Source organism: Polypterus senegalus, chromosome 12 (genome assembly GCF_016835505.1).
Source record: "Polypterus senegalus isolate Bchr_013 chromosome 12, ASM1683550v1, whole genome shotgun sequence".
NCBI lineage: Eukaryota > Metazoa > Chordata > Cladistia > Polypteriformes > Polypteridae > Polypterus > Polypterus senegalus.
In genome coordinates, this window is record NC_053165.1 from 161,176,290 (window position 1) to 161,201,915 (window position 25,626).

Here is a 25,626-nt window from a genome sequence, read left to right on the forward strand (position 1 = left end):
GCTGGCGCACTGATAAGCTTGGCTTAGGGAGTAAAATAAACTAGCAGCGGCACTACTGGCATATTATATGTTATACTGACTGTAACTGCCAAGACAGAAGATTTTTTGTGTATTGAGACCAGTGTGTGAGTTTGAGTATCTATCTATCTATCTATCTATCTATCTATCTATCTATCTATCTATCTATCTATCTCATAGTGCCTTTATATCTTATCTATTATGCAGTGCCATTCCTATCTATCTATTATATAGCGCCTTTCATATCTATCTATCTATTTATGCATATAACATATATCAGGTCTAAAGTCCTTACCATTTTAGTCCTTTTATACATAAGTATATAATACTGAGTACCAAAAACATTTAAATTGAATGAAGAAAAAAGGCCTTAAAAAAGCAATAGTTTTACTTTATTTTTGTTTTGTTTTGTTAAGATTGTAAAATTACTAATGTAGTTGTATAACTGAATAAATTATATGTGCATAGCTGATGATATCCTTATATAGAGTTTCATCTTATGTATATAAAAGTTAGCTAGTATAAAAATGAACATAATTATATAGCGTTTATCTGAGCTGAAGGAGGTCTTATTTAAACATAAAACTATGTAGTAACTTTCAAGAGTTCTCTCTGACAATTACACAGGTAACATACATTGAAAACATGGTTTTGATTATTTTATGTGATTTTTATACTATATTTTTAGGCACTGAATGAAAAAATGAATACCATTCTTCAACGTTTTTCAAGAAAGCATATTTTTAAGCTATTAATTATTATTTTGTATTATTTTCACACTGTACTTAATTAAATGTCAATATTTTAATAATTTCTTTGAATTTAATATTTTGTAACATTAAAAGTTATATTTAAAGCAAACAGTTATGTATTTAACAGTTATTAACTATAGTGAGCACCATTGGTTCATTTGGTGAAACTGGAAGTGGTGTGTGTCTGACTGGGACAACAGTCGGGGTAGACAAGATTCCCATGTGAGTAGAACAGCAGAGCCAGGAACTGGCATTGGGTTCAGAAGGAACTGCCAGCTAGAAATAAAAGCTACAGCTTGGTGCCAAATCATCATCAGACCTCGCTTGGTGGACCCAGATCATGTGCTTTTACCTCATCTTTAGATTAGGCTTGGTTTGATAGATAGATAGATAGATGTGAAAGGAACTATATATTAGATTTATAGATAGAGGTGAAAGACAGTATATAATATATAGATAGATGAGAAAGACAATATTGAATAGATAGACAGATAGAGTGAGTTTAGTATAGTCGGCAGGGATAGATAGATAGATAGATAGTGTGAACGCTGGCCCCGGCACAGACAGACGGACAACGTTTTCTCACCCATCACACTGTTTATTTACACTACGTACAATAATCATGAAAGTCACGTGCACTCACAACCCCAGTGCCTCCAGCACTGATTCCCCCAAGTCCAGGGCCCACAGTTCTGTGCCTTGCTTCCTGGCCGCCTCCTGTCCTCGCTCTCCAGCTCAGTCCGCTTCCTCCCGACTTCCACCAATGACTGGAGGGAGGCGGCCCCTTAAATAAGGCTCCCGGATGAGCCCCAGGTGTTCCGTCCTTAGCCACGCCCCAGCGTGGCGGAAGTGTCGGCTGTCTTCCTGGCAGCTCTCCGGGTGCCACACAAAGTCTTCCCCCCGGCACTTCCTGGTGTGGCGGAAGTGCCGGGCTCCCGGGATAATTAGGCACGGGCGCCGCCTGGCGGTGGCCACGGGTCCCTACAGGGCTGGGCTTGAAGCCCTGTACCCGAGGCCCCTGCCTAACCAGGACGGACGCCCCACTCTGTCTGGAGGAGGCACTCGCCCTCCTCCGGTCCTCCAAGGCGTCCCGGCCTGGCTCCAGCCCCGACCGGCAACCGCACGGGATAAACCGGCATCGGGGCGCCGCCTGGCGGTGACCACGGGCCCCTACAGGGAAGGGCTTCCATGCCCTCAACCCGTGGCCCCAACAGAACCAGGACGGACGCCCTCGTGGTCTGGAGGAGGCACAAGCCCTCCTCACGTCCTCCTGGGCGTCCCGGCCGGGCTCCAGCCCCGGCCGGGGGCCACAATAGATAGATAGATAGATAGATAGATAGATAGATAGATAGATAGATAGATAGATAGATAGATAGATAGATAGATAGATAGATAGATAGAAAAAAACCTTATTTGTCCCCTTTTGGGATTTCAATGAAGCAGCTTGTCAAAGCCCTATCATAAGATGGCGACTGTTTTATGAATTGGTGCTGAAAGTTTCCGGGTTTGTCTGAGGCCAAACTGAAGGAGGACATTTTGACTGAACCTAAAACTGACTTCTGAATTGAAGGATTTGATGGTGCAATGAATGACCTGTAACGTGAGGCTCGGGGATCATTGAAAGAAGTAATTTAGAAGTTTTTAGGTAACAATAATGCTCCAAATTATAAAATGATAAATATGTTGGTTAAATTTAAAGATCATGAGACTCAAAATTCCCTTTTTGGATTCACATTTGGAATTTTTCCTTGAAAATTATCAAGTGGTGAGTGAAGAGTGAGGTGAAAGATTCCATTAGGATATCAAGGACATGCAAGGAAGGGACTGGGAAGACGTTACATCAGTATGATGGGGTGCTACAAGCTAAATGATTCATAGGGATGCACCAAAAAAAGTGGACAAATGGAGCGTCAACCAAATGAAGTTTTCGATCAAAAAAACTAAAGTGGCCAAAATGAGTGAAGTCATGTGCAAGTCACTGAATATGTGTGTTGTTTTCTTTACATATATGTTAAAAAAAATAGATTGATTAAATATTCCCATGTTAAATTGTTTTTGAACAAACAATACTGCATACATCAATTAACTGTGTAGCTCGTTAAATTTGATTTAAATTTCTTTTCAGTTCTGTACCTAAATGTGACATAATGGAAACATTCTAATTATATTTTTTATTGTGTTCATAACTGCAAATAAAAATAACTATTCACAATTTAAAAAATATTCTGAGTTTAATCTTGCCGAATAATAAAAGATCTACCATAAAGACTGACCAATGCATGTTGTGGGGTACAGCCCGGACACAGACAGGCAGACATGATGTTGATCACCACACACACGTTTATTTATATTATATATATTATTTATATATATTATATATATTTATTTATTTATATTTATATATTATTTACAAATAAGTGCATCAACCCAGTGCCGCAGCACCAATCACCCCTTCAAGTCCAGGCCTTCACACAATGCCTTTTTCTTCTCTGGTCGGCCTTCACTCCTCTCCTCCGAGCTCTGTCCTCTTCCACCCGACTCCAGCCATCAAATGGAGGGAGGCGGCCCCTTTTATGCAAGCCCGGATGGGCTCCAGGTGCTTCCCGACACTCCTCTGCGGACACTCCCCTGTGTGGCGGAAGTGCCGGCTGTGCACCTGGCAGCATTCCGGGTGTCCCCAGTCTTCTTCCCCCCAGCACTTCCGGGTGTGGCAGAAGTGCTGAGGTCCAGGGCTCTGAAGGCAGCGACCACGGGCCCCTACAGGGTTGAGCTTCCAAGCTCCCTACCCGTGGTCTCCAAAGCAACCAGGGCGGTCGCCCCCACATTGTCTGGGGAAGGCGCAAGCCCTCCTCCAGTCCTCCTGGGCGTCGCGGCCGGGTCGCCTCCCCAGCCATCTCTGACAATGTTTAATAGAATCTGTAGCCCCTTAACAGAACACTCAAGTATCGCTTATTGTATATGAAGGAACTCCCACAGTGGTGTAAGAAACACGAGACAGAATGATCACAGCACAAGCTAATCACGTGCGTGAGGCTGACTGTCGACACAAAACAACAGAGTGTATTTGGAGACCTCAGTACCTATGAGGTCAGTCACATAATGTCCTAACATCATAAAACGCCCTCCATGTCAGTCAACGTCATGCCAGTTACACTACGGTTAAGATTAGGGCTTTGTTAGGGTTGTCTGACTCAAAGGGCGTTTCAAGACTGACATTGTGGGCATCACCTGACCTACACCAAAGGTATCGCAGGCTGCAGTTAGGCCCACCTGAGACAAAGTGCATAGCTCAGCAGTTCTTTAGTAAACCATAACTTTTTACAAGATGTAACTTATTTTAATAAAGTTTGTGTGGTATGTTTATGGTAGTAAATGGCAAAAATGATTAATATTACACATACATAAGAAATCAAACAAAACACTAAGCACAAATCAATAATTGATAAACACTCACGATACACAGTCCAGTTTCAGGGATGCAGATGATGGTGTTGTAGTCATGAAATTAAATCCCCTGTCAAGATCCTCCTGTAAAGTTTTGTATTACCGTGATGCTGATGTAAGTGAAGATTTGCAAAAGTTGGGAGTGCTTCCCAAACGAAGATGCTTTCCAACCCGGATGAACTCACACAAACAAACAAACAAACAAAAGGGCACAGGATAAGAACATAAACCCAGAGAAAATTGTAATCCAATTGTGCAGTGAAGTGTTGAAGCAAAAACACACAACCGATTGTGACCCTGCTGGCGTCTTATGACTCGCTTTTAAAATGGTGCCCTCATCTTGTTTCATCCAGTAGCCTTCATGGCAACTGCCCAATGGCGCAGTACTCCCTAGCTTGCTGGGATTAGCTGTCCATGTTATTACAGTAGTGCTGCTACCTCGGCATTGACATTCATGTTTCTGGTGACTCTTCCTATGAAGTCAGTAGACAGATTGGGAGAGCATGGGCGGTCATGAGGTCTCTGGAAAGGGGTGTGTGGTGCTCCCCGATATCTCTGCAAAAGGACGAAGGTCCAAGTCTTCAGAGTCCTGGTGCTTCCAGTTTGTGAGACATGGATGCTATCCAGTGACCTGAGACGAAGACTGGACTCCTTTATGTGTGTCTCTTTGGAGAATCCTTGGGGGCCGCGGTTTGACTTTATGTTGCTCACGGAGTCCCAAATGAAGTACATGACCTGCATTATGAGGGACCGCCAGTTACGGCACTATGGCCATGTGGCGCAATTCCCCAAGGGTGATCCGGCCCACAGGATTCTCATTGTTGGGGACCCAAGTGGCTGGACCAGGCCAAGGGAATGCTCACGTAACAGCTGGCTGCGGCAGATACATGATCATTTCCAGAGGGTGGGACTGGACCGCCTGGGGTGTTGCCAACCAAGATCCTGAGCTGTTCATCATGTAGTGGGTGCGACAAATGCTCTGTACCAGTGCATGCTCCCCAACCTGACCTGACCTGCTACAGCATCATCTGTGTGTTTCAGTAACAGGTCTGTAGCCAAAGGTTTGAAGAGTGTTACTGTGATCGGTCAGGTTTATCCCATACTACATGATTTTATTCAAAAGTAAGGCCAAGAATTGACAAAGCTGAAAATACCTGCTCTATGCAAACCAGCTGACAGTGAGAAACATTACTGCTTTGTAAGCAGCCTGACAGGGAGATGGGGAGTGACAAGTGGAGAAAACTCAGGCCGGTTATTAAAAAGACAGAAGGTGTACCCTGTGACCTGATGGTCAGTTTATGGACAATAGTCACTGTCTGCTATTTCCCATTAACCTTATGCCACCAAAACATTGTAGCCAATGATGGGCAAGTGCATGTTCCTATTTTGGAAAAAAAGACCATAAGAAACGTATAAAGCTCTGGCAACTGCACTGAACATTAGAGCTCACCTATGGACGGAGGGAAGATATCATTCCTGCTCATACTTTGGAACAATTCCTCCTGCACTCTCTCGAAGTGGCCAGAGCCAACTACAAGAAACCCCACGACTGCACACTTTTGGTAGTAGTTCTAGCAGTAGATGCCAGTTGTTCACCTATTTCAATGCAAGTCGTGAATGCTTTTGTTAATGTCTTCAAGCTGAGGACCAAGTGCCCTAAACTTATTCTCAAACTTACCCGCATTTTTCGTGTATTTCTTTCCTAAAATTTTTGCTCAATTTTTTTTTCTAGCAAACCTTTAAAGGTTGCGTCAAAGTGATTACTTAAACGTTTCTCCTGGTCTTTAATATCCTGAAGCAGCTTCTTGTTTGTCTTGTTTACGTTGTGAACGCTGGCCCGGACACACACAGACGGACAACATGTTTTCAACCCACACACTGTTTATTTACAATATATACAAAAGTCACGTGCACTCACAACCCCAGTGCCTTCTGCACTGATTCCCCCAAGTCCAGGGCCCACAGTCCTGTGCCTTGCTTCCTGGCCGCCTCCTGTCCACGTTCTCCAGCTCAGTCCTTCTTCCTCCCGACTTCCACCAATGACTGGAGGGAGGCGGCCCCTTAAATAATGCCCCGGATGAGCCCCAGGTGCTTCCGCCGTCCTTGGCCACGCCCCAGCGTGGCGGAAGTGTCGGCTGCCTTCCTGGCAGCTCTCCGGCGCCACACAATGTCTTCCCCCCGGCACTTCCTGGTGTGGCGGAAGTGTCGGGTTCCCGGGATAATCAGGCACCGGGCGCGCTGGCGGTAGCCACGGGTCCCTACAGGGCTGGGCTTCAAAGCCCTGTACCTGAGGCCCGATGCCTAACCAGGACGGGCGCCCCACTCTGTCTGGAGGAGGCACTCGCCCTCCTCCGGTCCTCAAGCGCCCCGGCGGGCTCCTGCCCGACCGGCAACCGCACGGGATAAACCGGCATCGGGGCGCCGCCTGGCGGTGCACACGGGTCCCTACAGGAAGGGCTTCCATGCCCTCAACCCGTGGCCCCAACAGAACCAGGACGGACGCCCCGCGGTCTGGAGGAGGCACAAGCCCTCCTCACGTCCTCCTGGCGTCGGCGGGCTCCAGCCCGGCCGGGGCCACAGTGCCCCACCGCTAGCGAGGACACGTGGGTCCAACGACACAACCGAAAGGGCAGCACGCCCCCAGCGAGGGTCCTACTATGTCCCCAGGGTCCAACACGGCACCCTGGGACATCTGTTCGCACCTCGCATGAAACGACTGTGTTGCGCTGAGCTAGTCTCGCTGTTCCTATACCTCACTTGACTATCTTGCGTAGATCCGCTGAGTGGCCTCCAGCGGCAGGTCCGCTGACGGCCCAGCTTGAGCAGTCGCTGCCTGTAAAATACGAAATTGCCAGAAGCAGCAGAATCATCAACGCCGTCGTCTCCGTACGAGGTTCCTGACTACCTGACACCCAACTTCCTCAACCGCGCCGCCCATCCAACGTCAAGATCAGCGTCCGCTCGCAGTTATGCTAGCGGGCTTTCCAGCGCTAAGACGCAGTTAAACCCCTTCTTAAGAAACATAATCTTGACCCTCTGCCTTTGAAAATTTTAGACCCATTTCTAACCTGCCCTTCTTAAGTAAAATTTAGAGAAGGCAGTCATTATGCAGTTAAATGACCACCTCAATAAACATGCTATTCTTGATACTTTTCAGTCAGGCTTCAGAACAAATCACAGTACAGAAACTGCACTTGTTAAAGTAGTAAATGACTTGGGTAAATGCAGACAGAGGCCATTTATCTGTTCTCATCCTCTTAGATCTGAGTGCTGCATTTGACACCATTGATCATAATATTCTTAGAAATCGCCTTAGTCAATGGGTGGGCCTCTCTGGCAGTGTCTTAAATTGGTTTGAATCCTACCTGGCAGGAGAAAATTCTTTGTGAGTTGTGGTAATCAAATCTCAAAGACACATGATATCCGATATGGTGTTCCACAAGGCTCTATCCTGGGTCCGCTGTTATTCTCAATCTACATGCTTCCGTTAGGTCAGATTATCTCAGGTTACAATGTGAGCTACCACAGCTATGCTGATGACACACAGCTGTACTTATCTATAGCACCTGATGACTCCGACTCTTCGATACACTAACACAATGTCTTACTGGTATTTCTGAATGGATGAATAGTAATTTTCTCAAACTAAATAAAGAGAAAACTGAAATTTTGGTAATTGGCAATAATGGATTCAGCGAGGTTATCAGAAATAAACTTAATGCACTAGGATTAAAAGTTAAGACGGAAGTAAAAATTTAGGGGTAACCGTTGACTGTAATCTGAATTTTAAATCGCATATTCATCAGACCACTAGGACAGCATTTTTTCATTTAAGAAACATAGCTAAAGTTAGACCTCTTATATCATTGAAAGATGCTGAGAAATTAATTCACGCTTTTGTTTTCAGTAGACTAGATTACTGTAACGCACTCCTCTCAGGACTACCCAAAAAAGACATAAATCATTTGCAACGAGTGCAGAATGCAGCTGCTAGAATCCTAACTGGGAAAAGAAAATCCAACACATTTCTCCAGTTTTGATGTCACTACACTGGTTGCCTGTGTCATTCAGGATTGACTTTAAAATACTGCTTATGGTTTATAAAGCCTTAAATAATCTCGCTCCATCTTATATATCGGAATGCCTGACACGTTATATTCCAAATCGTAACCTTAGATCTTCAAATGAGTGTCTCCTTATAATTCCAAAAGCTAAACTTAAAAGAAGTGGTGAGGCGGCCTTCTGCTGTTATGCACCTAAAATCTGGAATAGCCTGCCAATAGGAATTCACCAGGCAAATACAGTAGAGCACTTTAAAACACTGCTGAAAACACATTACTTTAACATGGCCTTCTCATAACTTCACTTTAACTTAATACTGATACTCTGTATGTTCAATTCTTCATAATAACTATTCATGGTGGCTCTAAAATCTGTACTGACCCTACTCTCTCTTCTGTTTCTTTTTCCGGTTTCTTTGTGGTGGTGGCCTGCACCACCTCCACCTACTCAAAGCATCATGATGCACCAACATTGATGGACTGAAAGCCAGAAGTCTACGTGACCATCATCATCAGGTCCTTCCATGAGAACCCTAAATACAAAGAGGACTGTTTGATTTATGTTAGAATAAATGTTGATTGATTGATTGATTGATTGTTCATGAGGGTACAATACATTATATTACACTCCAGTTAAAAAAGAAGTTTAAGATCCATGATTTCAAAGGCTTATTACAATTTTATGAAGAGAGTTGCTTACCAAAATGGAGTAGCTAGACTAACAGGTCCCGCTTGTTCCTTATTGCCCCCAAAGTCACTAAAGCGCTGAATTGTGATATTATTGGAAAAATAAACAGTTTATTTTCAATTTAAAACGTTTTTTTTTTAATCATTGTTTATTTGTTGTTAATAATTTAAATCTATCGTTTCCACCCTACTGAAAATTAGCTTATAAGCATTAATGTTTAACCTCATAATGTTTTGATGTAGAACAACGGGTACAGTAAGTACATCTCAGTAAAGAGTAAATTTCAGAAATTTTGAAAATGGCAGGATGAGAATGTCTGGGCTTTAATCCACATCCACATCTTTCATGGAACATTAAGGATTTTATAGAAAGTCCAACAATTAAACAATTAGCTGCATACAGAAAATATTTCACCTGAATTCCAGTTAGAAAATATTAAATTTAATTTGTTAAATTGCTAGATTGGCAGATAATTGTCCCCCAAGGGGAAATTAAGAATTTACAGAAATGCAAGAAGAAATAAATGATTTAATCTAGTATTTTTATTAAAGACAAAAAAATATACTTTTTAATCAATAATAGTTTAATTTTAGCTAAATACTAAGAGATGAAGGTGCGTATGGCCTCCTCCAAACTTCATTGTCTGAGAATCAGCAGCACTCTTTGATTTCTCAAAACCTATGAAATCAGACCACCCCTGAAATTAATTGATTTAATAAACCACCTTTTCTTTTCTTCTGATAGTCTGCATTATTTCCATGTAATTTTCATTTTAAAATATTTAAACTACTCAGTTGCAGATTTCAGTTGCTATTATATATTGTAGCTCTGATTATACTCAATACTTCTATAAAAAATAAAGCAAAAAGTTTTAGTCCCATTAGAATTTTTTAAAATTCATTTCAAAGCACAGTTTTCAATTTTTTTTGTTGTGTGTTCGATTCATATTTTTTTATATTAAAAAAAGTTTTGACCCCTCTGGAATTTTTTCTTCTTTTAGATCATTTTTTGTCAGTTCATGAGACTTTTTCATGGTATTTTTTTACCTCAGTTTTCTAGCGTTACTTTTGTGTGTGTGATTTCATTTTACTTCCTTGCTTAACAAAGAATTTTACTTTTTCCGTTTCATTGTTAAGCGTTAGGCTCCCATTTGTATGTTTTTTTTTTTTTGGTTGGTATTCTGTTGCTAAGACGCCTTGCCTGGTTACTAAAGACCCCTTCCTAAGAGACACCGCGATTTACGGCAGGTCGGCTCGCCTATAAATTCCAGCGCGGGCTCGGGCCCCGGCCTTTGCAGTTCAACCTGCAATGGAGACTGAAACTGCGTATACGTGTAAAACAGCAAAACGTTGTTACTTCGATAGTTGGTTTGTTATTCGCAGCATGAATCGGTTCGATTTGGACGGAAATAGTATAATGCTTACAGTTTAGTCGTCGTGTTTATATTATAGATCATTATATTTTGAGAGACACACACTTTGATTTTATTTGATGAGTAGTCTGTGTGGTCCGTTCAGTAGTCTCTCTCTCTCTCTCGTAGCGGTCGGCCGAAGAAAAACAGCTGTGGCGCCGAGCAGTCTCGGGTTTTCACGATTCAAATAAGTTTGGTGTACGTTACATAGCAGAAGACACTCCTCCGACCGGACTCTGTGTGTTTTATTTCGGTGTTAACCTTCTTTTACCGGTTGGAATTTGAAACGGGTGCAGGAAAACGGGCGCCGTCGCTTCCTGGATATTTAACGAGCTTGTCTGTTTCTTGAACAAAACACCGTTCAGACCTTGAAATAATGACGTTTTAAACTCCTGCATTAACACGATTAAATCCTGCCCTGTCTGTGGAACTCTGGAGTGCTGCTTTGGCTGAGGGAAGGAGGGTAGTGTAAATGCAACCTTCCAAGGCATTTAACGTCATTCTTTACGGGCTTTTTTTTTTTTTTAAATCTCTAAAAAAAAGTTAAAATCATTTTGTAAACATGAAGAGTAATTGTTCGTTTTACACCCGAGTTGGGAACAATAAAAATAGCCCATTAATAGGCTTGCTTTTCACTTTTTTTTTTTGCAATAAAAAGACACGAAGTGCTGTCTCTGAATCAAACTTTCAACTTTACATTCTTGCAGTTAGATTAGAATAACTCGATCCTAAAGGTCAATCTAGTGTAGATGCATTGCAAAATGAAGTTAGAGTATCCATTTTGTTTGTGGTATTGGGAGGAGGAAGCATTGAATTGGCTGATTAAAAAAAAAAAACCCCAAGCAGCATTTCTTAGCACAGCATGTAGAACGAGCCTGTGGCTGAAAGAGCACCTCCTGGAGGAGTGTTTGCGTAATGGCATCCAGTTTTGCACAGTGAAAGTCGGGCTGAGTCAGTACATTATTTGATTTGAGCTGCATGCATTAGTTAAAGGAGAAGTGTCTGTGTGTCCATCCAGTTGCTATGTCATTCCAACTGATGGCACATCACAGACACTTTAGTAATGAAATGCATTTTATGCCATTGGTGCAACACAAACATTGACCCTGCTGTTTTGAATCCCAGACCCATTAACCGCTGAGGTCTGTGTTGATTACTTCGATTTCAAGCCGTCTTCGACGGGTAGCACAGTTGGTTCCAAAAATATCCGCATATGGTTTTTGTGCAGTGTTTCTACATAAAATAATTCAGAAATATTTCACGCACTAGTTTCTCGTTCTCTAAAAAAAAAAATGTGCAAAGCTGTGTTAGATAAGCAGCTCTAAGCTTTGTACCAAAAGAAGTTCGGTCAACTTTGACTGATGATTTAAGTTGTCTGATGCAGTAGCAAGTCCTTCTCTGCCCAGTGTCGTTTTGACAGACCATATCTGTACATGTCCACGAGGTGAGCGTGCATGAAGATAACCGATGGTTCAAGAGCTTTGCTTTTACGCCTTTGGAAAAATCCAGGAAATGACCACTTAAAGTTTTGCCCAGCCAGGTTTCATTTTTGCTAGTTTAATCCCCTGTCTTGCTATCATTTCCTCCATGTTTAGACACACAGCTTTCAAGTCAAAGAAATGTGGTTAAAGTTAAAACATGCAGCTATAATATTATACATTGTCTCTAATCTTTGTAACAATCCGAAGAATCCACTTTCATGAAAGAATAGGTGTATCCATCGTAGTTGGTACGTCTGTTATTCCAAAAGAGGGCACATTGTAAACATTTGTAGTAAAAAAAAAAAAAATGCACTTCATTTTTAATTCCAACAGATGGTGCATCACAAATATTAGATAGAGAGAACTTTATTTGCCCCCAGGGGGATATTTGGACAACACTGCTTTTACGAATCCCGTACCAAATGGCATATGACAGAGACGTGTGCATCGCATTTTGCATTACAAAGCCTGACACCTGCTGTATGTCCACATTGATTATTTAGATTTCCCCTGTCTTAGATGGTGGCACATATAGCATGAAATCCAACCTAATAAAAACTGTTTCCTCTACAGTCCTCACTAATCTCGTCTCAATGTCGGTGTTCTTGTTATATGACTCAGTTGTGATTCTGTACAGCTCACTTTTCTTATAGAAGGTTCTGCTGACAGGATTTCATTCGAGGGCTCCGCGTTACTGCGGTGGGCTGCAGTTCAAAGTTGTCCCCTTGAAACCCTGCACTGAGTTTAAGTCATTTTGGAAATTGAGAAGATGGATGAAATGCCAAGCTTAGCTTGCCCAGGTTGTTTTACCATGGCTGGAAAGGAGCGTGTGTGTCTGAAAGTACAAATTTGTAAAATGCCACCACTGAAAAGATCAGGGTTCAGATCTTCTCATCCAGCCGGTCGTTCAAGTCCCAGAAGGAAGAAAAAGGTGCGCAGGTGCAATGGGTGGGTAAACTGAACGAGATGAAGATATGGCATTGGCCTCCCAAAGAGTGTTCAGCTCACGTGAGGCTACTAAGGGGTTTCCAGCACCCCCTCCCTCCCTCCAACAGCAGCCCAAACAGAATTGTGATCTTAAAGAGATGCCATGTCACGAGGGCACAATCCGAAAAAAGACTCACTTAGGTGGCAATTTGGGTGTCTTGTGTCCTTGGAAGTGCCCAAGTGGAGCATACATCGCCACAGCAGCCCCTGATGGCACCCAGGGAGCCCAAAACCGCTGCTCTAAGACACAAAAATTCCCAGCATGCCCTGCAGTTGTCCATTTGAGTACTGAAGTCTAGGGAGTCCTCTCCGATTGGTCCATGATGTTGTCCTTCCGGCCAATCTCATGGCAAAAACAGGAAGTCTCCTGCCTTTCTTTTGGCCTCCCAGCCAGGTAATGAACCAGGACCCACCCCAGCAGGGATGCCAGCCCAGGCCTGCCATCCATGACATCAGTTTATAGAAGGTCCCACAATTCACACTGCATGCCAGGGTAAAAATCAAGTCATGAAGCCCAAGGAACTCACTGTAGACCTCTGTGATCAAAATGTGGAGAGGCATTAGATCAGGGCAAGGGAAGCAAACCATTTTTAAAGCTTTGAGTGTCCCCAGGAGCACAGTGGCCTCTTCCTAAATCTGGTCGAACTGAGTAACCAGGCACGAAGGGCATTGGTCAGTGAAGTGACCAAGAAGACAATGGTCACTCTAACAGAGCTTCTTCTGAGTTGGGAGAACCTGTTGGATGGATGACATTCGCACTCCATCAATAAGACATTTATAGTAGTGTGGCTAGACAGAAGACCATTAAGTAAAAGACAGATGATAGATTAATGGGGCCTGAGGAGACAAAAATGTACTGTTTGATCAGAACTCGGAGTCAGAATATAAAGATCAGGTACTGCTCTTTATCTCCTTAATACCATCATTATGATAGAGTCTGGTGGTGGTAGCATTGTGCAATGGGTTCTGGGACAGCATGACTGGTCAGAACCGAGGGAGGAATGACTGCAGTCCAATACAGAGAGGTCCTTGAACAAAACCTGCTTCAAAATGCACGCCACCTCAGACTGGTGTGACTGTTCAGTGACCCATGGCATACGGCCCAGACAACCCTGGAGAGGCCCAGACAGCAACATTTATTTCTACAGCACATGTTCATACAATGTAGTTCAAAGTGCTTTACATGATAAAGAAAGATGGATAAAAAGACAAAGTAAGAATTAAAATAAGAGAACACAAATTAACATAGAATAAAAGTAAAGTCCGATGGCCAGGGAGGACAGAAAGAACAAAAAAACTCCAGGCACCTGGCGAAAAAAACTTAAAATCTGCAGGGGTCCCGAGGCCACCCAGCCCCCTCTAGGCATTCTACCTGACATAAATGATCTCAATCAGTCCTCATGGTATTCAGGGTTCACATGGAAGAACTTGATGATGAAGGTCATGTGGACTTCTGGCCTTTTAATCCATCAATGTAGGGACATCACGGTGCTTTGATCAGGTGGTGGTGGCGCAGATCACTGAAAACTGGATAAAGAACAGAAGAGAAAGTAGAGTTTAGTACGGATTGTGGAGCCACCATGAATGATAATGATAATTATTTAAATATACAGAGCATCAGGATTAAACTAAGATGGAGCTCTGAGATAGCCATGTTAAAGTAATGCGTTTTTAGCAGTGATTTAAAGTGCTCCACTGTATTAGCCTGGCAAATTCCTATTGGCAGGCTATTCCAGATTTGAGGTGCCTAACAGCAGAAGGCTGCCCGCCTCATCACTTCTTTTAAGGAATTTTAAGCAGACCCTCATTTGAAGATACAAGGGTCCGATTTGGAATGTAAAATGTCAGATATTCCGAAATATAAGATGTAGTGAGATTATTTAAGGCTTTGTACACCATAAGCAGGACTTTAAAGTCAATTCTAAATGACACAGGTAACCAGTGTAGTGACGCCAAGACTGGTGTGATGTTCTCAGATTTTCTTTTCCTAGTTAAGATTCTAGCAGCTGCAATATATAAAATTATTTTCCAGTCCCTCCCTTTCAAAGATCCAAGAGGACACAGGGGGGGAAAAGATATCAGAAAAGGAGCGGAAAGTAGCAATGCAGAGAATTCACTCGAGCTCCATATGTGCAAAGCATACAATTATACAACTCAAAATTTATATATCGAGCACATCTGTCTCGCTTAAAACTGTCCAAAATGTTTCCAGGGCAAAATCTAACCTGCGAACGCTGCAATCAAGTCCCAGCCTCACTGGGTCACATGTTTTGGGCCGCCTGCACCAAATTAACATCATTCTGGACCAAAATGTTTAATTACCTTTCAGACAGCCTGGGTCTCACAATCCCTCCTAACCCATTAACAGCGGTGTTTGGTGGTCTTCCAGATGGGTTTAAAGTGGAGAAGGACAAACAAACTGTGATTGCATTCACTACACTTTTGGCACGCAGACTTATTTTGCTAAACTGGAAGAATCCTAACTCTCCTCTTTTAAGTCAGTGGGAAACTGATGTGTTATACTATTTGAAATATTGGAAAAAAATCAAATACTCAGAGGATCTGTAGAGATTTTTTTCAAAACTTGTCAGGATCTAATCAGTAATATTTTAGAATAAGTTCTTAAAGCACATTTCTTTTTCTTCTCCATTCATCTCAATTGGCTTATCAAACTCATCCATTAGATATGTTTACAAGCCTTAAGTTTTACTCCGTTGGCCACGTTCTCTCTCAGGGTTGGGGGCGACTTGTTCTCAATCCTACTTTTTGCAAACATTGATTGATTTGTATGGAATGATTACGATAAAAAATAAAAAAAAAGGATTCTAGCAGCTGCATTCTGCACTCGTTGCAATCGATTGATGTCTTTTTTGGGTGGTCCTGAGAGGAGTGTGTTACGGTAATCTAGTCGATTGAAAACAAAAGTGTGAACTCATTTCTCATCATCTCTCAATGTTATAAGAGGTCTAACTTTTGCTATGTTTAAGTGACAAAATGCTGTCCTAGTGATCTGATTAATATGCAATTTAAAATTCAGGTTACAGTCAACAGTTACCCTTAAGTTCTTTACCTCCGTCTTGACTTTTAATCCTAATGCGTCAAGTTTATTTCTAATAACCTCATTATATCCATTATTGCCAGTCACGGAAATATTTCTGTTTTCTCTTTATTTAGCTTGAGAAAATTACTATTCATCCATTCAGAAACACAAGTAAGACGATCATGTTGGTGAATCAAGAGAGTTGGGGTCATCAGGTGCTATTGATAAGTACAGCTGTGTGTCATCAGCATAGCTGTGGTAGCTCACGTTATGCCCTGAGATAATCTGACCTAACGGAAGCATGTAGATCGAAAAGAGCAGCGGACCCAGGATAGAGCCTTGAACACCACATTATAGGATATCATTTGAAGTATAATTACCACAACTAACAAAGAATTTTGTTAATAAACCCATTAAAACTTCTGTGAAGAGACCTGAAGATGGCAGTTCACAGACACTTCCCACCCAATCTAACAGATCTTGAGAGAATCTGTCAGGAAGAATCTGATAAACTGCCCAAAATCCAGGGGTGCAAAGCTTGTAGAGACTTGCCAGGAAGACTCAAGGCTGGAATTGCTGCCAAAGGGGTCTGAATACTTGTGTGAAGGAGAGTTTATTTCAGGTTTTGATTTTTAATAAATTTGCAGACCTTTGTAAGGACCTGTCTTCACTTTGTCATTATGGGTTACGGAGTGTAGGTTGATAGGCACAAATGACAAACGTATCCATTTGGCAATTAAATCTACAACGCAATGAAGTGTTGAAGGGGTGTCGATACTTTCTGAACCGAATGCATTCGAGGAGTAAAGATAAGACTGTTTGTTTGTTTGTTTTTTCTTTATAAAGTCACATGTGACAGGGTCTGACAAACAAAACAGGGAAGTCTTCTGCACTGAAAAAGTGAAATAAAACTCACATTCTTCAGTGTAAACAAGCCTCATTCTGGAGTTTAAGGCAAATAAAAAGAAAAGCATCAAAAATATTTCAGGCCGAAAAAAGTTTCACTTCCTCAAATGCAGACGTCTGTTCTCCTGTCTTCTAAATGAGTTGGGCTGTGCTTATCACAGCTGACAGACCCTCACACCCGCTACACAGCACGAGTCCACAAGTGTGAAGAATAAACTTTTAAAAACTGACTTGACAAAAAGAAACCTGTGAACAAACAGAGAGGTTTGTAAAAGGGCCATTTTGAATTTAAAAAAAGGAAAACGACCCTCTTCATGCTGTGTGGCGTGGATGGGAGAAGCGGAATCCAGAAATAGAGGGGAAACAGAAGGTGACATTTTTAAACACCTCACTTGTCAAACAGTCCTTCTGTTTTCTTCTTCCAACACTAAGAACGGACTGCTTGAGCCTAACCAAGAGGGGCCATTCCACCAAGACGGCTCAACTCAGGGTTAGGGTTACCGTTGTCGACAGGCTAGAGCAACTGGCGTGCCATCTGTGCTCTTCCTGCTAGATGGAAGTCCACCACCAGCTCCTCCTTGTCACCCTCTCGGACCCCAGCATTCCCTCTTGGGAAGATCCTACCATATTTCCTAGTGAAGGAGATATGTCAATGGTGCCCCAGGGACTGGTGCTGGGTCCTCTCGTCTTCTCTATACGCCTACTCCCTTGGTCCTATCATCATGTCCCATGGTTTCTCTTATCAGTGCCATGCTGATGATACCTGCCATTCCTTCCAGAGCACCACATGGTGTCATCTAGAATCTCGCCAATATTGCAGCTTGGATGAAGAAACACCATCTCTGGTTCAACCCCAGATGATAGCTGGCAGCTTCCCTGGACTGCAGCGGTGCCCCGGATGCCCGCAGGGCACTATGGAACTTGGAGTTCGCCAGCACAGCCCTGCTAGGTACCGTGGGTGCCGCCAAGAGACACTGTGGGAAGCTGGTGGAAGAACAAATTCTCACATAGCCTGGAAGTACTAATGAACTATGACAACGTAAGCCCCAAAGTACTTCCTGGCTGATTAAAACTGAAATTCTCCAGCTGACCCGGGGATGGAAGGACAGAAGCACTTCCGGGTCAAGGACTATATAAAGGACTGCTGTGAACCCAGCAAGTGAGCTGGAGTCGGGAGGAGTGTGACGGAGCTTGCTGGGAGGTGTGGAGGAGAATATTGTATTGAATAATTATTGGTTTATTTGTGTATGGTGGCTGTAGTGCTTAAAGGGTACTTTGAAGAAGAAAAAATAAGTAAAAGATCTCCTTTGTGCTTTTACCCTGTGTCTGCGTATCTGTCTGTTGTGTTTAACATCCACAATATTAATAATTGTGCTGATATTTTTCCTTTAACTTTAATTTAACGATACCATTTAGGCTTGATAATCATCTTGAACTTCTCTCTTAGTGTGTCGCTTTTTTCTGAGTAAGTGTATATTTGAATAATTCTGACAGTTACAGTGATAGTGGGAACAATTACTCGGCTCACTGAGTGTCACGTTGCTAAACCAATCCAACGCCACCTGAAGGTGCAGCTCAAATTGGAGGCGGGGATTCTGAGCTGTGAAGATCCGAGATGTTCTCATTAACCTAGTCCAACAGACGGCAAGCTTCTGATTATGATTGTGAACTTGACCCCGGACACAGGCAGACAGACATCGTTATTTTACCACACACTTATTTATTTACACTATTTTACAAGCAGTCCCGTGCTCAACTCCCCAGTGCCTCTTGCACCGTTCTACCAATTCCAGGCCTTACAATGCCTCTTTCAGTCCTCAGGCCTTACAATGCCTCTTTCTCTCTTTTCTCTGGCCGCCTCCAGTCCTCCCGCTAGCTCCGTCCTCTTCCACCCGACTTCCGCTGTCGACTGACTGGGAGGCGACCCTTATATAGGGCTCCCGGATGAGCACCAGGTGTTTCCGGCATCCACTCCTTGGCCACGCCCCAGCGTGGCGGAAGTGCCGGCTGTCCTCCCGGCAACTCTCCGGGCGCCACAATAAGTCTTCCCCCCCAGCACTTCCTGGTGTGGCGGAAGTGCTGGGCTCCAGGGTTCCTCAGGCTCCAGGGCGCCGACTGCCGGTGGCCACGGGCCCCTACAGGATTGGGCTTCCAAGCCCTCTACCCGTGGCCCCCTATCCAAACAGGGCGATCGCCCCCTTGCGATCTGGAGGAGGCACAAGCCCTCCTCTGGTCTTTTGGGCGTCCCGGCCGGGCTCCATCCCCGGCCCGGAACCACACGGGATAAACCGGCATCGGGGCGCCGCCTGGCGGTGACCTCGGGTCCCTACAGGGTTGGGCTTCTAAGCCCTGTACCCGAGGCCCCCCACATGACCAGGACGGACGCCCCCTCGCGGTCTGGAGGAGGCACAAGCCCTCCTCTGGTCCTCCTGGGCGTCCCGGCCGGGCTCCAGCCCCGGCCGGGGACCACATGATGAATAGTCAGTCTCCTAAAAAACACTACTCAACGTATAAATGCGTGTGCCGAGAGCAAAATTGCATATTTAAAAAATAAACAGAACCTGATGGGGAGGGAGAAAACTTTTATACGTTTGCATGCAACAGCATCAATGGATGAATTTTGAACATGAAATACATTGCCGCTGGTGCCATGTGTGCTCTCTGTTGTTCAGCATTAACGACAATAATGTCAGATTCAATGGAAACTTGAAAGTATTGTCAGCAGAAAATCACAAAAGCACAGGATAAACACTGGAGAAACTCTCCACACCACAAGCACATCTAATGAACCGCAAAGGACTGCAGGATTTTCTTAGCCTTTATAGGGCTGAGGGCAGACCCTTGTGGTGACAGGCAGGTGGCCCCACATCTTGGCATGGGGTTACCACCCACAATTAACAAAACATAGCAAAACATATGCCAACATATTGAAATTAAATGATCAACAATGTTAAGTTAAATAATGAACTCAAAAGAAATAAGAGACATTTGAAACACTGGCAGCCAAGGAATTTTTCCAGGAGCATAACACTGATCTACTCGGGTGACAAGATCAGCAGCCACAGTTGAAACCTCCAATGCATGAAAGATTTCAGTTTAATTTTAATACATTTACGCACCTTTCTGGTCACATGTGCCCACGTGAGTGTCGATTGATGGGCAGAAATGACAAATGTATTCATTTCAAATGAAATCTGTAACACAGTCAAGTGTGCAGAAAGCGAAGGGGTCTCAACACCTTCTGAACCCACTGTGTGTGAGGCTGAGGAGCGGACCCTTAGGTGGTTCACTGTGGTCGATTTGTGGTTTTTACGAGAAGTGCATCATTTCGAGAGTTTTGTTTTTTTTCTGGGGTCTGCATTTTTGCTTCTGGCTTATGTTGTGGTTTATCTGTTTATGCATACTTTTGTGCCTCATTCTGGCTTTTTCCATTTGAAACAAATGTTCAATTGATTTGAAATAAATCCTCGTTTTTTTTTTTTTTTTTTAACATTTGATTGATTTTATTAAAATCAAATAGCATTCCATACAAGCAAGTCAACTTTAACAAAACTAGGTATGAAACAAATCAACCTCCCAGATTTCTAGCAGAAGAAATTTAATGTCAGTAAATGTAACGTATTACACATAGGGAATAAAAATGTGAGGTTTGAATACACAATGGGTGGTCGGAAAATCAAAAGTCCACCTTAGGAGAAGGATTTTAGTGGACTCTAAGCTATCGACTTCCCGACGGTGTTCAGAAACCATTAAGAAGGCTAACGGGTTATATAGCGCCTTGATGTGTGGAGCACAAGTCACAGGAGGTTCTGCTCAGGCTTTATAACACACTGGTGAGGCCTCATCTGGAGTCCTGGGTGCAGTTTGGGTCTCCAGGCTACAAAAAGGACATAACAGCACAGGAGAAGGTCCAGAGAAGAGCGACAAGGCTGATTCAGGGCTACAGGGGATGAATTATGAAGATTAAAAGAGCTGAGCCTTCAAAGGAGATGAAGAGGAGACCTGACTGAAGTGTTTAAAATGATGAAGTGAATTAGTCTGCTGGATCGAGACTGTTATTTTAAAATGAGTTCATCAAGAACACGGGGGCACAGTTGGAAACTTGGAGGGGAAATTTCGCACAAATATTAGGAAGTTTTTCTTTACACAAAGAGAATGATAGACACTTGGAATAAGCAACCAAGTAGTGTGGGTAGACCGTAAGACTTTAGGGACTTTCAAAACTTGACTTGACGTTTTCTTGGAAGACTAGGAGGCTTCACACCCTGCTCACTTTGCTCGCTATCCTGCCCATAGCTTGTGTTATGCTCGAGCCACTTTGTGACTCTGCCGCTGACGTATGTGGATTTCACTTTCACCAAACAGCAAATCTTTTAATTCTCGTGGATACGCCTCTTCATTGGGAAGAAACACTACTTTTCCCTTATGGCAACACGAATTAGACGATCAACAAGTCTCCAACTTAGTTTGAATCAAAACAATATATTCGATCTCTTTTTGCTGTTCCGTTATTTCACCGAGTAATTTCCATTTGTTTTTGCTAATGTGATCTTTCCTATCCTTTTTCTGAGACTTTCCAATTTCGTACTTTCATTATCTCTAACCTGCTCTGCTTGTGTATGGCGCCAACGGTTTTGAATTCTTTACGACTTTCTACTTTGTCATCTACTCTTTGTCTTTTATTTCTGGTCCCAGGCCTGGTTAAATCTCTTGGCATAAAGTCTCGTCTCACAGGACGTGAAAGTATCTCTCTGAAAAAGTCACGTCTCATCGCAGGATTAAAAGTCTTGTCTCATCCCAGGATTTTTTTTATTATAATATAAAGAAATAAGTGGATAGGACTGGCGAGCTTTGTTGGGCTGAATGGCCTTTTCTCGTCCAGATTGTTCTAATGAGAGAGAGCGCCAGGCCAGCAGAGCAAAGCTTTACAACAGTAAAAATAATGTAAATAAATATAAATTTAAATCCTTATTCTAAAATGTTTTTGATTAGATCCTGCCAAGTTTTGAAAACATTTTGTACAGAGCCTCCAAGTAAGAAATTGATTTTTTTCCCCAATTTCAAATAGTAGATAATATCAGGTACCCACTGACTTAACAGAGGCAAGTTAGGATTCTTCCAGTAGAGCAAGAGAAGTCGATGTGCCAATAGTGAAGTAAAGGCCATTACAGATTTTATATTTTTTTAAAGATCCTTTGAGGACAGGTTCCTCATGTCAGATTTTTGTGACTCTCCCCTTTCACAATTTTTTGAACTTTAGGAGCCTGATCTTTATTTTCTAAAGTTTATCAGCAAGGTTTGGGGTCAGCCTGCCTTGGAGGAGGCCTCTCTTCAGCATGCCAGTGAAGAATCTGGCCTGGTTCTGTGGGTCCTTTCAGAGGTGGGTTCCCTTTCACTTATTGTAACACTCTGTTGACCTTTTCAAATTTTGCACAGTCTTCCACGGCAGTGGATGATAATCAAGATGCAACACCATGTCTTCTGCTTACTGTATTCCTCAGTATTGTGAATGTGATATTTTGACGAGAGCGGATGCGGCTTTGAGGAGTAATCATAACTAATAATTATTGAGTATCTAAACAACAACATTTACTTCTGTCGTACATTGTCATACAAAGTATGTCGCTCAAAGTGCTTTACAGGATGAATAAAAAGAAAAAAAATACAAAATATATAAAAAGAAAATTAGGCAATGCTAATTAACATAGAATAAAAGTAAGGTCTGATGACCAGGGAGGACAGAAAAAAACAAACTCCAGAGGAAAAAAAACAACAAAATCTGCAGGGGTTCTGAGGCCATGAGACCACCCAGCCCCCTCTAGGCATTCTACCTGACATAAATAACCTCAATCAGTCCTCATGGTATTTCGGGGTTCACATGGAAGAACTTGATGATGATGGTCATGTGGACCTTTGGCCTTTGATCCATCAATGTAGGGACATCACGGCAGATCACCACCACAGTAAACCGGAAAAAGAACAGAAGAGAACGTAGGGGTTAGTAAGAATTGTGGAACCACTATGAGTGGTAATGATAATCAATTTAATATACAGAGCATCAGGATTTAACTAAAATGAAGTTAAGAGAAGGCCATGTTAACGTAATGTGCTTTTAGCAGTTTTTTAAAGTGCTCCACAATATCAGCCTGGTGAATTCCTATTGGCAGGCTATTCCAGATTTGAGGTGCCTAACAGCAGAAGGCCGCCTGCCCGCCTCACCACTTCTTTTACATTTAGCTCTTGGAATTCTAAGCAGACCCTCATTTGAAGATCTAAGGTTACGATTTGGAGTGTAAGATGTCAGACATTCTGAAATACAGGATGAAGCAGATTAGTGAAGGCTTTGTAAACCATCAGCAGGGTTTTAAAGTCAATTCTGAATGGCACAGGTAACCAGTGTAGCAGGGTGCCAATGAGAAATACACAAAAAAGTGACGTATCTATTTTGTGAAGTCTTACCCTGTAAAAATGTTACTTTTCATAAAAATGATACATGAAAAAAATTAGAATATATCAACATTTTACTGATGGCACAATGCTTCTGAAGTCATCAGTATTTATTGTAAAATCCCCTTTTCATGTAACTATTATGCTTGTTATTGACAGGTGTTGTACTTGGAATATTCAGCATAAATGAGCTTTTTAAAATAAATTTGTATTGTTTTTTTCTATGCCTAGTGTTCACTTTTGTTATTGTGACCCTTGTGTAAGAAACATAAAATAACGCAATAAATGAAAAACCGGATATTTTTTATATGCTCATACAGACAGATTTCATTCACAGTTCCCAAAGTTAAAGGTTAATAACTTGTGTGACTCCAGTATTTTATTAGTAACAGGCATACAAACTCCTTGTGAGTGATAACAGAGGAACTGTGAGACAACAAGGAGAAAATGTTACTGTGCTGCTGGGCTGTTTGCATAGCGAAGTCCTGTAAACCGGATGGGATTATTTCTGATTTCTACATCTTTAGATTGCTACAAAGCTTTACCAAAATTATAAACTTACCGAGTCTTACTGTTATACAGTTGTGCTTGAAAGTTTGCGAACTCTTTACAATTTTCTATTTCTGCATAAATATGACCTAAAACATCATCAGATTTTCACTCAGGTCCTAAAAGTAGATAAAGAGAAACCAGTTAAACAAATGAGACAAAAATATTATACTTGGTCATTTATTTATTGAGGAAAATGATCGAATATCACATCTGTGAGTGGCAAAAGTATGTGAACCTCACGGATGATCAGTTAGTTTGAAGGTGACATTCGAGTCAATGGGATGCCAATCAGGTGTGAGTGGGCACCCTGTGTCATTTCAAGAACAGGATCTATCAAAGTCTGCTCTTCACAACACATGTTTGTGGAAGTGTATTATGGCACTAACAAAGGAGACTTCTGAGGACCTCACAAAAAGAGTTGTTGATGCTCATCAGGTTGGAAAAGGTTACAAAACCATCTCTAAAGAGTCTGGACTCCACCAATCCACAGTCAGACAGATTGTGTACAAATGGAGGAAATTCAAGACCATTGTTACCCTCGCCAGGAGTGGTCGACCAACAAAGATCACTCCAAGAGCAAGACACACGTGTAATAGTCGGACCCCAGGGTAACTTCTAAGCAACTGAAGGCCTCTCTCACATTGGCTAATGTTCATGTTCATGAGTCCACCATCAGGAGAACACTGAACAACAATGGTGTACATGGCAGGGTTGCAAGGAGAAAGAAAAAAAACATTTCTGCTCGTCTGCAGTTTGCTAAAGATCATGTGGACAAACCAGAAGGCTATTGGAAGAATGTTTTGTGGACGGATGAGACCAAAATAGAACTTTTTGGTTTAAATGAAAAGCGTTATGTTTGGAGAAAGAAAAACACTGCATTCCAGCATAAGAACCTTATCCCATCTGTGACACATGGTGCTGGTAGTATCGTGGTTTGGGCCTGTTGTGCTGCATCTGGGCCAGGATGGTTTGCCTTCATTGATGGAACAATGAATTCTGAATTATATCAGAGAATTCTAAAGGGAAATGTCAGGACATCTGTCCATGAACTGAATCTCAAGAGATGGTGGGTCATGCAGCAAGACAACGACCCTGTTGTCTGTTATGCCTGCATTTTTATTACTCTTTAATTAATATTGTTTTTTTATCAGTATGCTGCTGCTGGAGTATGTGAATTTCCCCTTGTGATTAATAAAGTATCATCTATCTATCTATCTATCTAAGATTCTAGCAGTTCCTTTCTGCACTCGTCGTAATCGATTGATGTCTTTTTTTGGTGCTGCTGAGAGGAGTGCATTACAGTAATCTAGCTGACTAAACACAAAAGTGTGAACTCATTTCTCAGCACCTTGCAGTGTTATAGGAGGTCTAACTTTTGTGATATTTTTAAGTGGGAAAAAAATCTGTCCTGGTAATCTGATTTAATATGTGATTTAAAATTCAGGTCAGAGTCAATAATTACCACTAAATTCTTTACCGCCGTCTTGACTTTTAATCCTAATCGTAATAAAACCACACCTTCACAGATATCTCAAAGTTTTTATGAAATCCTACAAAGAGCAGAGCAGCATCTTCTGTCCAAAATACTTCTGAGTGGGCGCAGCTATAAAACAAATGATCAGTGATCTCCTTTGTGACTACTTTTAAGTGTGCAGATGGTGTTGGACTTGCCTTTTCACTGGCGTGACCTGCATAATCTTAACGGGAAGGACAAAGTGCATAGAGGATGCTGCGGGGCCAACTGGTCCACTCCTCATGTAGAACCAAGCTGGCAGTACTCTGCACACAGACGATTTCACAGGCTACAAGATTTTCCTAGATAAATTAAATGCAATAACT